General features: G+C 42.7%; 1 long non-coding RNA gene across 2 annotated transcripts in view; it reads right to left on the bottom strand.

Moving 5' to 3' along the window:
- Positions 1-2,621: 2,621 nt before the first annotated feature.
- Positions 2,622-13,239, bottom strand: part of LOC148001441 (uncharacterized) — a 29,926-nt gene continuing 19,308 nt past the window's right edge. Inside the window, exons 3-5 of one of the 2 annotated variants that reach the window (XR_015637117.1) lie at positions 6,995-7,102; positions 5,917-6,333; positions 2,622-4,086 (exon numbers count right to left, since the gene is read on the bottom strand). This is a non-coding gene — a long non-coding RNA (uncharacterized LOC148001441). The remainder of the gene's footprint in view (positions 4,087-5,916; positions 6,334-6,994; positions 7,103-13,239) is intronic. The other variant, XR_015637116.1, reaches the window with a different exon arrangement.

Here is a 13,239-nt window from a genome sequence, read left to right as displayed (position 1 = left end):
GAATGAAGAACTGTTGAGGTCAGATTGGTCCATAGTTATATCTATAAGACATTGACTTGGTTGATGATTGATGAATGTAGACTCAGCCCACTGAGGGTGACATCATCTCTAGACAGGGGGTTCTGAGCTATAGAAGAAAGTGCTCTAAGTAGGAGCCTCTGAGCAGCCAGTAGACAGCATTCCTCATGGTTTCTACTTCAATTCCTGTTTGAGTTTCTGCTCTGACTTCTTTCAATGATGGACTCTGTGTGACCTGACAGTATAACACAAATACACCCTTTTCTCCAAAGTCATGGCATTTAGGACAGCAATAGATAGACTAGAACATTCTATTTAGACAATGTTCTCTCTCCTGGGACTCCTTATCACATACTGACTTACCCACTTCCTTTCTGCCCTTTGTTCTATTCCTTTTCTGTTGCTGTGAGAAGATACCATGACCAGGGGGGTGAAGAGATGGTGCTGAAGTTAAGCATCCTGGCTGCACTTCCAAAAACCCAGGTTCAATTCCCAGCACAAAACTGATGCTTCATAAATATATACCTCCAGTTCCTGGGATTCTGATGCCTTCTTCTGCCACTGGCCAGCACCTAGGGTGCATATATATATATATATATATATATATATATATATATATATATATATGGTCAAAGCATTCATATCACATAAAATAAATATATTTTAAAGACCATGATCAAAAGCATGGTCAAGAAACGTTGGTAAGAAAGAGTTTATTCTAGTTCACAGTTCCAGATTGGATATAGTCCATCATATCAGGGAGGCATAGATGCTAGAGAATAAGAAGAGAAAGAACAGAAATTGAAGCTAGGCAAACCCCAGTGGCATACATCCCATAATCTTCCAAACAGCACCATCACCTGGAAACCAAGTGTTCAGATAACATGAGTCTGTGGGGAATCTGTCTGATTCCCACCCCAGCACCTACCCCAGACTAAAATTCCTTTAGTGATGCTTCTTTAACAACTCTTGCTGCCTTATCAGAGAATTTACCATAGTTGCACATTGGAAGACTATTATCTAGGTGGGTGGTTTCTCCTTGTGATATTTTGGCAACTCTGGATTATAAATGAATGGCTGGCAACACACGCAATATCCTCCACCTAACTTTAAAAAATGGCAACCACATTCAAAGTATCAAGGCATCCTTAACTTCTCCTCCAAGTATGACAAATAAAGTTTTGATGTATTACTATGTAGCCATAGATAAACCACTGATACCTGGTAGTAGCAAGCCTCTCATCCTTACCCAGAGAGGGACATTCAGAAAACTGGCATCGTTGGCACTGGCTTTCTGATCTAATAGTACATAGTCATGGTATCCTGGTTAGCATCAGGTGTCAACCTGACACAACCCAGAGTTATCTAAGGGAATCTGAGTTGGAGGATTGCCCAGGTCAGATTGGTTTGTGAGCATATCTGTGGGGCATATTCTTGATTGCTTGTTGATGTAAGTGGGCCCAGCTCACCAGGAGAAGTGTTATCCCTGGGCAGGTGAGCCTGGGCTATACAGGAAAGCTAAGTTAACATGAGCCTGGGAGTGAAATGGTAGGTAGCATTTCTCCATGGTTTCTGCTTCAGGTCTTGCCTTGAGTTATTGCCCCAACATCAATGATGCCTTATTACCTGGGAATTTTAAGCTGAAACAAACTATCCCTGGTAATGGCTAGTTTATGCCAGCTTGATGAAAAGTTAGAGTCGTTGGAGAGGTTGTAGGCAAGCCCACAGAGCATTGTCTTAAGTAGTAATTAATGGGGGAGAACCCAGCCCACTGTGAGTGACTCCATCCCTGGGCTGGTGGTCCCCAGTTCTATTTTTAAAAAAAGCAGGCTGAGCAAGCCATGGGGATAAAGCCAGCAATCAGCATCCCTCTCTGACCTCTGCATCGGGTCCTGCCTCCTCCAGGTCCCTACATAGTGATCTGGAACTGTGAGCGAAATAAACCCCTTAGCTCCTCTTTTTGGTTATGATGGTTTATCACAGCAATAGTTATCCTAACTAAGACCCTTCTCTGTGTTACTGCTGGTCATACTGTTTAATCACAGCAATAGAAACAAAGTACAACACAAGATCTTTTTGGAATGCTTCTTTTGCTGGTCGAACTCTCCTTTAAGTCATGTATGCTGATTTTGACTAGAAAGCAATAGAAAAGTGAGTCTTTCAAATGCCAGTCTTGGCTAATCAACCTCTGCTAAAATGGAGCTCTGGAAGGCCTTCACAAGGCTTGTCACCATGTAGGGACCAGGGTGTGTCCACAGTTGTCATCATCAATGTGTACATACAGTTGTCATCATAAGGTGCATTCACATGGTCATTGACATCTACCCAGGCCTTGAAAGCCAGGCTCCCTAGAAACGTAAAAGCAGGTTCTGTTCTGTCCTCAGCTACAATGAGCAGATGGCATTTGTACTGGAGCAAACTTTCGAGTTAAATAGTCACATGACTTCTGGAGATCCGGTTCAAAGCATGTGAGTGCAGTTAAAGACTTTGTGTTGTGTCCCTGAACCTACCTGACCAAGAGAAGAGAACTTTCATGTTTTCACAAAGAAAACAAAATGGTAAACATTAATTAGCTGGGTTGTGGTAAATACCTTGAACATCTCAAAGATACATGATTTTTATTTTCCAACTGTATCTCAGCATGCTGAAAAAAATGAAGACTAATTAAAATGTTAAACTATCTAGAACTGTCTAAGACTACTGAACTAGCGGGATGGCTCAGTGGTAGAGTGTTAACTTAGCATACATGAAGCCCTGGTTTAAGTTCCCAGCATTAAAATGATAAGCATATACTCTTAAATTCTATAAGCTATGAAAACACACACATATGCACACACTTGATTAAATTTTATGTGCATGAGTGTTTTGTCTGCCCGCATGTATGTGCACCCTGTGCCTGCAGTACCCACAGAAGTCAGGAGTGCGTGTGAGAGACTCTGGAACTAGAGATACAGATTGTTGTGAGCCACCATGTAATGTAGGTTCTAAGAATCATATCTGAATCCTCTGCAAAAACAACAAGTGCCCTTAAATTTTGGAAACATCTTTCCAGCTCCTCTAAATGCCAGTTTAAACCTTACATGGTTCTGCAATTTATCTTGGTACCTTAAGGGTAAGTCAAAATGATAGTTTTCTCTTTTTTTACAGAAAATAGTTGCCCAATGAGCACTATGTGCAACTTCAATTGGATATTAACAAGTGGAAAATAAAAGAAAGAAGGCAAGGAAGAGGAGAAAGGACAGGGAGACAGAAAGCAAGTGTTGCTTCGATCCCAGGACACTAAATCTGAGGTGCTTGGTGTTGTTTAAGGAACACTGAGGTTGCACAGGATAAAACTGGGGAGTTTGCCCACTGTTTATCACTGTTTTGTGATTTATAAAGCAAGAATTATAAAACAACCAGCTTTTTACTTAGCCACCATTATTACTTTTTAACAGAAAAAAAATTAGCTACATTCAAGCAGTTTCTAAATTAAGTTAATATGACAGCTCTAAGACTTTCGGCAATGAAACTCGGTTTTTGATTTAAAATAAAATCAAGTAGAGAATAAGGCATTATTTACAAACATCTATAAAAGATGCCCAAAGAGCAAAGATAGTTTTCAGTCCTGTGTCACATGCCTTCTGTCTAACATCACCGCTGGTATTGAACCACAGTCATCTCATGGTCAAATGTGGTGACTGACCCATGGTCCTCTTGAGGTGGTGTTTGATTACTGATCTTCAGTCCTCTTGAAATAATGTGTGGTCACTGATCCACAATCCTTTCATGGTGGTGTGTGGTTACCCTATGACTACCCTACGGTAGTCCCTAAGTCTATCTTTAATCCTCACACTTCTTCAAGATTTAATGCCTCCTTTTCTCCTTCCGATAGAGGGAGTCCTCAGAGAAAATCCACTTTGGAATTCTGCAGCAGCCACAGACAGAGCAGTTCTCATATAATGTTAGTTCACAGATAACCCTTACCCTCTCATCCATGCTGTGATAGTTCATGGGCACACCAGTCCAAAGGGCACTTGTAGTGCAAAATAATCTTTGCTGATTATTGATCAGACACCTCATGGTCACCTGATGGAAAGAAAGGATAAACTTGAAGATCAGTTGTCCCAGCTGTGTCAGCACAAAGCCAGGATGTTCTCCTAAGATGATGCTCTAATCAATGAGATTGACCGTGACTGGGATCTGTAGAACTGAAGAATTCTGCCACCTTTCCATACCTCACTTAGCCTGCCACATCAATACTGTCAGCTGGCCATGAGAAGAGGGGGTCAGTGGCCAGTGCAGGACTTAGGGTGCTCTGTGATAGGATGGGTGAGGGGCTGAAAAAACTTACCACTGAACATTTGCAATTGGAAAATTACAGGGAAAGTCAATAGCATAACCAAAATTAGAGCGTTAATAACTGTATTACCATCAGGAAGGGAAGGAATTTAACAAGGAGGGAAAGTGTTAAAATGAAGCTAGAAAATCTTCAGAATAGAGAATTGAACCCTTTCAGTGTGGGATACAGGAGATCAGGGGCATTATCAGGTGGAGGCAAAGCACAACCTTGATTGCGAAGAGATGACTAAAATAGGGTCCAGCCATTAATTTATTCACTGACCCAACAGATCTTGAGAAACTGGAAAGAGGCCACCTTAGTGCTCCTGAATCTCTCTTCCCTACTTGGAAGTTCATGGTGGTAAGAAACTAGACACAGAGAAAGCAGGGCCTGAGATTGTGCCATGACAGTGCCAAGTTACAGGTGAGGCCCAGGAGCCAGCTGCCATTTTCAGAGCCTGGCCATGGCCCTTGGTCCTGAGTTTTGTCTCAATCTTCCTACAATGCCAGTTGTAAAACCAATGGTAACTTTTAAATATATAGTTGAGTGCAGACACTACCAAGTATATACTCAATCCTCTGCTGAGGGCTAGCATTGTAACTGGGAGATCTGACTAATGAGGAAGGGCTGTATTCAACAACATTACAACACAGAAGGAAATGCAGAGAGAAGAGGACTGTGGGAAGCTTGTATTGTGGTGAATTGTAAAGAAATTGTATCTTACATGTGAGGCACAAGTGCCTATGACTTAATAGACAACAAAGATAACACTCACTTCTCCTCAGATAAACTGTTTCACGTACTTCCACATAATAGGGAGGAAATGTGACAACCTCCGAATGCCCCTGATTTGTAGGCTAAGCACTTGGTTATAACCTCCCTTGGAGCTTGCATGCCCTCTGATATTTTCAGACTATGAAAGCGAATCACTAAATGCATCCACAGGAGACAAAGGAGAAACATCTTGTCCCTAATGGGGAGGGGCAGGATGAAGCCACCAGGACTGAGGGAGTGAGCTTCATACAGTGATTTCCTTCTTAGAAGACAAGATTTCTGGCTCAGCTGGAATGAATGAGACAGGATGCCCATGGCAACCAATGCCATGGTGCTGATGGTGAGAGCGATTCGGGGGACACAGTGAGGGAGCTGAATCCCTAGTGCATCCTGGGGTCCAAGGACCCCTGAACTTGATAATGGCTAAAAAAAGGTTTGGGTGCCAGTGAATGCTAGTGTACTAGGACCAAGAATTGGATTCATGCACACATGCATGCACACATGCATGGCTGTGTGCACACACACCAAAACATGCACTCAGAGAAGTACAGAAAATAACTTGTCAAAACTCCAGCAATTATCTTCCATTGGAAGAACTCCCTTGACTGTCACAGAAAAGAATATTTTTACTCCCTGTCACTTTTGCTTTATAGCTTAACTTAGCTTGCCAAGTGGAAAAAAAAAACAACTTTGTGAAACTAATTAGAAAATGTTTCCAAACATTTAGATAGTGACTAGGAGCAAATCTCTCATACAAAATAAGGTCTTTAAAAATAAGAAAGGACTTCGAAGATGGGCCTTACCATTGTCGGCTAGCAGAGGCTCCTTTGGGTTTGCTTATCAGTTATAAATCAACACTGTATGTACGTGGACTTCGGCCAAGTCATTCGTTCATTTGTGATGAAGATGTAGAACTCGGAATGTGGGAAAGGATCCCAGAAAGAGAAAAGTTTGTCATATTTTTCTCATTGCCCAAGGGGGTTCTGAAACGGCCTGATTGAAACAGGCAAAGCCGATGTGCAGATGGAAGTCAGCCCAAGGGCTTCATGCATTCAGCACCTCTCGCATGGGTGCAGCTTCTCCCATGAGTATCCAGCATCTCTCGTGTATCTTCAAAACTTCTTATGTGCCTTCTGCGTCTCTCATGTGCTGTCTGCATCTCTCATGCATCTTCAGTATCGCTCACATATCTTCAGCATCTCTTGAAACCTTACGAGGGGCTAAGAGTAATTGAACAGTGAAGGTCCTAGCTTGTAATCCACACGAGAGAAAAAAGTGTTTCAATGGTCACTTGTCCTCAGAGACTTGGGGATGGAAGGCGAAGTTCAGGGCCTCTCAAAGGCTTACTACAACCTTCCTATAGGTCTCCTCTCATAGTTAGATGTTAGGTCCAGGGATGCTGAACTCATGGTTTCACATCCCACTGTGCTTGGCTGACCTGTCTTTTCAGTGTAGAGTTTCCTTTCCTACAATCTGCTTTGCTAACTCTGATGTGCCTGCACTGCAAGATCTCAGGCTCCCTGTGCCTAGATTGTTTGTTTGTTTTTGTTTTTCAATACTGGGTTTCTCTGTGTTTTCCTGGCTGTCCTGGAACTCATTCTGTAGACCAGGCTGGTCTCGAACTCTGAGCACCCTTGCATCTTTAAGCAACTTAGCAACACCCGCCTACACGGCAGCTCTTACCAAAATGCTTTATACCAGCCATTCTGAATCCTGATATTGTTTGTGGTGTATGTATTTTTTCTCTCCTCTAAATCCATTAAACCAAAGAATTTGATGCAAAGAGGACCAGAGAAAGTCCTTGGAAGTGTTTGAGACAAACAGGAAGGAAGTTCATGACCAGGGAAGTGAGACCAGTGCAGTGGGTGACAACATACTCACAATGAATGTCAAGGCCAGCAGAACTGGAATTCGGGAGCAAGAGGCTAGGGCACAGAAGTCTGGTTCTCCAAGTCAAAGGGCCTCAGTCAGACAGACCTTATCTTGCTTCTGTGGAATGAAGCAAAATCTTGAACTCTAACATGTAAAGAATTCCAACACTGGACACTAACCAGACCAAGATGCTGATGGGGTCATTCATATCTGTGTATCTCTGGGTTTAGTGTCACAAGACCTTAGCTTCTAATCAGTCCACTCCAAGTCATATCAAGGCAACACAGTGTATGTAGCATGATTGCGGGGCTAGGAGTCAGGATAAGTCCCAGCTATTGCAACACTGTAATTATTTCTTCTGTTGCTCAAGAGCATTAGGAACTAATGACCTAAAAACACCGTATTTCAGTTAGGGTTATATTGCTGCTATAAAATACCATGACCAAATGCAACTCGGGGAGGGAACCATATTTGGTTTATATATCCTGAATCACAGTCCGCTGAGGGAAGTCAAGGCAGAAACCCAAACCAGGAGGGAACCTGGAGGCAATAGTTGATGCAGAGGCCACAGAGAAGTACTGCTCCCGGGCTTGTTGCTCCTGGCTTAATCAGCGTTCTTTCCCTACAGAAGCCAAGACCACAAAGCCAGAGGTTACACCACCCACAATGGTCTGAGTCCACACCATCAGTTACTAATTAGCATCCTACAGACAGACCTGCCTACAGCCTGATCTTACGGAGGTAATTTCTCAAAGGACGTTTCCTCCACTAAGATGACTGTAGTTTGTGTCAAGTTTAGATTAACATCCTTCTCCCTTCTCCTCTGTGCTGTGGCTCCTTTTAAATACAGGAGAGTGACCTTGGAGAGCACTGGCCAGTGGTTGTCAAGGGTGACACAGGGAGTTTTACATGCAAGAGAAATCAGAGAACATCAAGCAGGTTCAACCCGCATTCCATAGGCCACTAAAGCTTGGACCTATGCTGACTGACATCTGAGCTATTATCAGAGTCACATGCAGTGTTGTTTTAAATGTGCATTTCCCTTCTCCTTATGAAACTAAAGTGAATCAATAATATTTTGCAGGTTACTAGAACATTTAGTTTTTCAGATTTATATGGTGTTTATTTTTTGAAACTTTCACATAATGTGTATTGGTTCTATGTAAACCCCACTGCCTTCCTCCAGCTCCCCCGACCCACTCCCAACTCTATGTCTTTTAAAAGGGTATTTACTTTATTATATGTGTATGTGTCTATGTTTGTGTGTGGAGATGCTCACGGAGGCCAGATGAGTGACCGGGCCCCCTTGAGCTGGCGCTGTAGGTGTGTATGAGCTCCTTGACGTGTGTGCTGGGATTTGAATTCTCATTCTCCACAAGAGCAGTAAGCACTCTTAACCAATTGGCGCTTGCTTTATGCACATGGGAGTGAGGTATCAACTGGGGCATGGGGGACATACCAGTGTCCACACTTCTAAAGAAAAGTCACTCTGCTTTAACAAAAAATTAGGCCCTGGAGCAAGGAATAATCTTTAACCTGATTAAAATGGCCCCAGACATTAGCTGACTTGAACTGAAGTCAGAGAAGATGACCATAGTGAAATTTGCACTACACCAATGTTCTCTACCTTCGGTGAGTCTTGAAATGCCCTGGAAACTTCAAAGGTTAATGTGTTCAGCGGGTCTGTGGGTGATGGTGTGACTGCTCATATAGACGATGGAGCCCTCGCTCCTTCTAGGTGACTTTTGCTCCTCTACTAGATAAAAGGTGCTTTTCCTCACAGTGGCATAGCAAATGGCTAGCAGCATGCAAGACTTTCAAGGAGGAGAGTTCATGTGTTGGCTGACACACTGTGTAGCTTTCTATGTGAGGTGACACCTGAGGTAGATTTCAAAGAAGCTGAATATTTGGATAGATTTCCAGATAATTAGAGACTAGAGCTCTGCTAGAGCAAAGAGTGGGTGTCTATCTGAGCAAGTCTCCTCAATTTGCAGCTAAACAGGAAGATCTGTAGGTGTCTTTCAAATTCTCCCCATCCCACCCTTCTTTGGTTGGTTGGCTGGCTGGCTGGCTGGCTTACTGGTTGGTTGGATGAATGGTTTGTTTGCTAGTTGGTTTATTGTTTGGTTGGTTAGTTGGTCTTTAAACTTTTTGAGACAGGATCCCACTAATTAGTTCAGGCTAGCCTTGACCTATTCCCTTTGTATTCCTAGTGCTGGGATTGCAGGCTCATACCATCAGGTCTAGCATTCCCTTTCTGTAAAGAGAAAAGTTCCTACATCTTTAGTAACATTCACTCATCACATAAGAAGAAAAAGTGAATGTTCACTTGCTGAATTCCCGTGAAAGTTAGGGTAGAGTACTTATGAAGTCTTTTATGAAAATGCAAAGTGAGGAAGCATAGAGGAGTACCCTGGCAGGTCATCAGGAGCATGTGGGCACAAGCCATGTAGAGAGAAATGGCAAGGCAGTCCTGGTTAAGTGTCGGGCCTACACTGAAGAATGGTCAGCACCCCAAAGCTGGATATCATATCAAATCCAAAGGTTACTGAAGCCCATCTTGCCAAATAAACAAGAAAACTAAAAACAGTATTTGAAACCATGTGGCATGTTACAGCATGGTATTCCAACTAGGACGTGATCGATTCCCTGTCTATTTCCTCTCTCATTTCACTCAGGTTCCCAATGGATATTCATAACATGTTGAGTCCACTTACCAGCTCAAAATCAGTGTTCTTGTTTTAGGACACACAGGAGTCTTGTTCAACCTCACATAGCCACATGGGATTTGACCCAAAATGCTATACAGGGAAAGATTCATCCCTGACCTGAAGGTGGACATTGGATTCTATTGAATGTCAGACAGTGGGCCCAAAAAGCCCGAGCTCGACAAGGAAACGAGAAAGTTCCAGTTCTGATACATGAAAGAAGCAGACTGTTTTAGTCCCTAGGGAAAAGGAACTGCCCGGTGTGAGGCCCCCAGGAGAGAAATGGTGGACACTTCTGGGAAGAATTAGCTAAGACTTTGGCAAAGAGAAGATGGTGAACTCTCTAGAGTCATCTATCAGGTTGTTTAAGAAGGCTGCAGACATATATACATTTGCCTGTCTGAAAAAATCTCGTTACCTGAAGCAAGTGACTGACTGTTTTAAGATCATGAAGCTCAGATACAGGGCCAGTAAAAGGGTTTAAATTTTATTTAAGAGTGTGTTGTGGTTCAAATATTAAAGAGGAACCACAAACAAAAAATGCTCAAAGTTGATTAAAATACATAGTTAGTTCTTAGAAAATTAAGACGGAATCCGGTACTTCCTTGCCACTAATCCAAACCAAGCCATTGTGTTTAAACAAGGTACAGACTGCTTCTTTAAAGGCTTATAAAGGAATCATTCTCACAATGTTAATGTCGGGGTCTTATTACCCAGACTTAAAACCTATCCTGAATATTGTTCCTAGTCCCTGATTTCCTTGGAACATTCCAGATAATTCTGTAAGGGTCTCAGAATAAAGAGCCAAAGAGGCAGATAGAAGCCAGTGCCCTGGGCTAACTGGCTCATATTCATACCTCCATGGATGCTATTCTGCTTGAGCATAACCCAGAACAGTACTGTGGGCGAGGAGCCTAGAAGTTGAGAGACACAGATTTGCATCTCCTCAGTGTCTCTTGACATCTGGGCCAACACGGGAAGCGGGTGTGAACTTAGCATGCATGCAGTGTCTGGAAGGACAGTTGTGAAAGCCATGATGGGAGGCGCAGCTGTCCCTGAGGGTGTTTCATGATGGCTTTAGTGTTAGTTGGGTGGGATGATGTGAAAGCCAGAGTTTAAAATAAATAGCATCTTGGGATTCTGTCTGCTAGGACAAACAGATGTGTGCATTAATGACTCCAATAAAAGCAAGATGGGGGCTCTACCACAAAGTTTAAAAGGGTCTAGAAATAGCATCCTGAGGGAGAGGTGGTGAATACTAGTCACGGATGATCGACAAGAGCTTTCTGGAATGAAAAAAGGCATGAAAATAACCAGAAGTAGGAACATTCTGAGAGTAGCCACAAGAAACATCAAGCTATGGGGCTTCTTCTAGAACATTCTGCAGGTTATATTCTGTGGGAGTGAAAGAGAACAGATGAAAGAGATCTAAGAAACAAGATGGGATTCGATCCCCAGAGCAAGAGAGAACCATTGAAGGCTTTTAAGGAAAGGCATGGCACATTCTGACAGAAGAGGTAGGCAGGTCAGGTAGTCCAGCAAAGAGCAGCAGGCAAGCAAAGGAACAGTCAAGCCAACACTGCCTTCCCCAGTAACTCTTCTACACTGCTTCATATGAATTTAAGAGGTGCCTGCCGGCCTGTTACCGGTGCACCTGCAGTTCTATCAACCTTTTGTATGCAATCTGCATGCTTATACTTCCCAACTTTTAGTAAGAGGGTCTACAGTGGGCAAGAGTCGTCCAGGTTCTCTCCTTCCATGGAAATCGTTAAATAATTAGTGTAGCAGTCCACCAGCTCTAGATTGAACAGAGATCACCTAAGGAATAGGCTGAAATTGGGCAAGACAGGGGCAAGAAAAGCATGGATCCAAGACAACTGTTCTGATCAAGGCTCAAAGTTTAATGATCACCAAAGAGTGTATAAAGGGAAAAACTATAAAACCCAGCCCATGATTAGAGGGGTAGAGTGATAGCAGGTGGCATCCAATCAGGTAAATTTCCATTTCTTGGCAGAACTTCTATTTCCAGTAACTCATACCTAGCAGCTATAGCCCATCACAGATGTGTCTGTTTTAAACCCGTAAGGCTGATGTAGCTCTCCAAGTTCAAGCCTGAGGAGGTAAACAAGATCTGAACAGCCTGTGCAGTCTGAGGGGAGGGTCACAAATTAGTGGGGAGATGACATACAAGTGAAATACATCACTTGGATCCAGGAAGAGTGTGTGTCTATGTAAATATAGACACATATAAATGCTTGTGTGTACACGGAATATGCATGCACACATTTACACATACGTACTTACATGTATCTGCATTTATAAACACAAGGACTCCTACTCCATGACAACACTCATGCAAACACATACATATGAGCACAGCAATATACGTGAACATACATTGTGCATCACAACACCATCAATGGCTCAGAATAATAGCTGTTCCCCACCCATCACCATCTCCAGGCCAGAGCTGAGATTTTCTAGGTAGATTTGATGAAAATGGGATAGGTGGGTGGGTGAGAGAGTGAATTGACCTCAGGACAATAACGGGAGGTTTGGGATAGTTTCTAAGAAATTCAAGGTGTGGACATCTATCTATAAGCAAGACAGAGAAAGATGACTATGGCATCCATCCATAGAGAGTAGATCTAGTAGGTGGAGTTAGCTTTAAGCCTAAGGGAGAACTGAAGGATGGTGTCGCATCATGCCATGAAAGATTTAAAGTCATTAAATGATGAATGATAAAAAATAGGTCATCAAGGGAACAAATTTTACCCCCAACATGGCTTAATCCAGAGCAGGACTATATACTAGTAGCTAAATAAAGTCAGAACATGCCAGGACAAACCCTTTGGAACACTGAGGCTCAAGAAGGAAGAGTTTGGCAAAACGGTCCCAAATGGAAAAGTGGATATAGGTTTCTGCTCACAGGAAGGCATATAAGCATGTTAGAAGCAAGAAGCTCACCTCAGGCAGATCAGGATTTCTCATCACAAACCTGTCTGACACTTATCACCGCCTCTCTTCAAATAAGAGGAATCAGGCAGAGTGATTCTTAGAATGAACACTGTATAGATGATATTCAGATTAATTGTGTGAATGAGTAATTTTCCATTTTCCTTGGCTGTAACATCCAGGTACAGACAAGTCAGAGAAACTTTGCAGGCAAGACGTGGTGTGACAAAGCTGGGACACTCTTCCTCTGAACAGATTTTGGTTAAGTGTGTAGGGCAGACCTGTAGATTTAAATTTGAAATAGAAATGTGTATGTGTGTTTACTTTCATTAAAAAGAAAAGAAAGTCAGGTTCTCCGATGTGGTAGCACCAGCTTCCCTTTGCTCCTGCAAAGATGTGTTGCACATCCAGTGGACTGGACACCAGAAGGCTGGGCTCCATGGAGTTGGAAGATGGCTCACATTTTCACATCTTTATTTTTTCAACAGGTTCTTGCTAAGATGTAGCCCAGCCTGAGTCTCCTGCCTTCTAAATGATGAAGTAAATTCATGTAGAGAGGTTGCTTATTTATTGCTTACCTATAAACACATC

The sequence above is a fragment of the Rattus norvegicus genome, chromosome 14 (genome assembly GCF_021556685.1).
Source record: "Rattus norvegicus strain SHRSP/BbbUtx chromosome 14, alternate assembly SHRSP_T2T, whole genome shotgun sequence".
Classification (NCBI taxonomy): Eukaryota; Metazoa; Chordata; class Mammalia; order Rodentia; family Muridae; genus Rattus; species Rattus norvegicus.
Note: the sequence above shows the minus strand (reverse complement) of the source record. Positions and strands in the feature narration are given on the sequence as shown.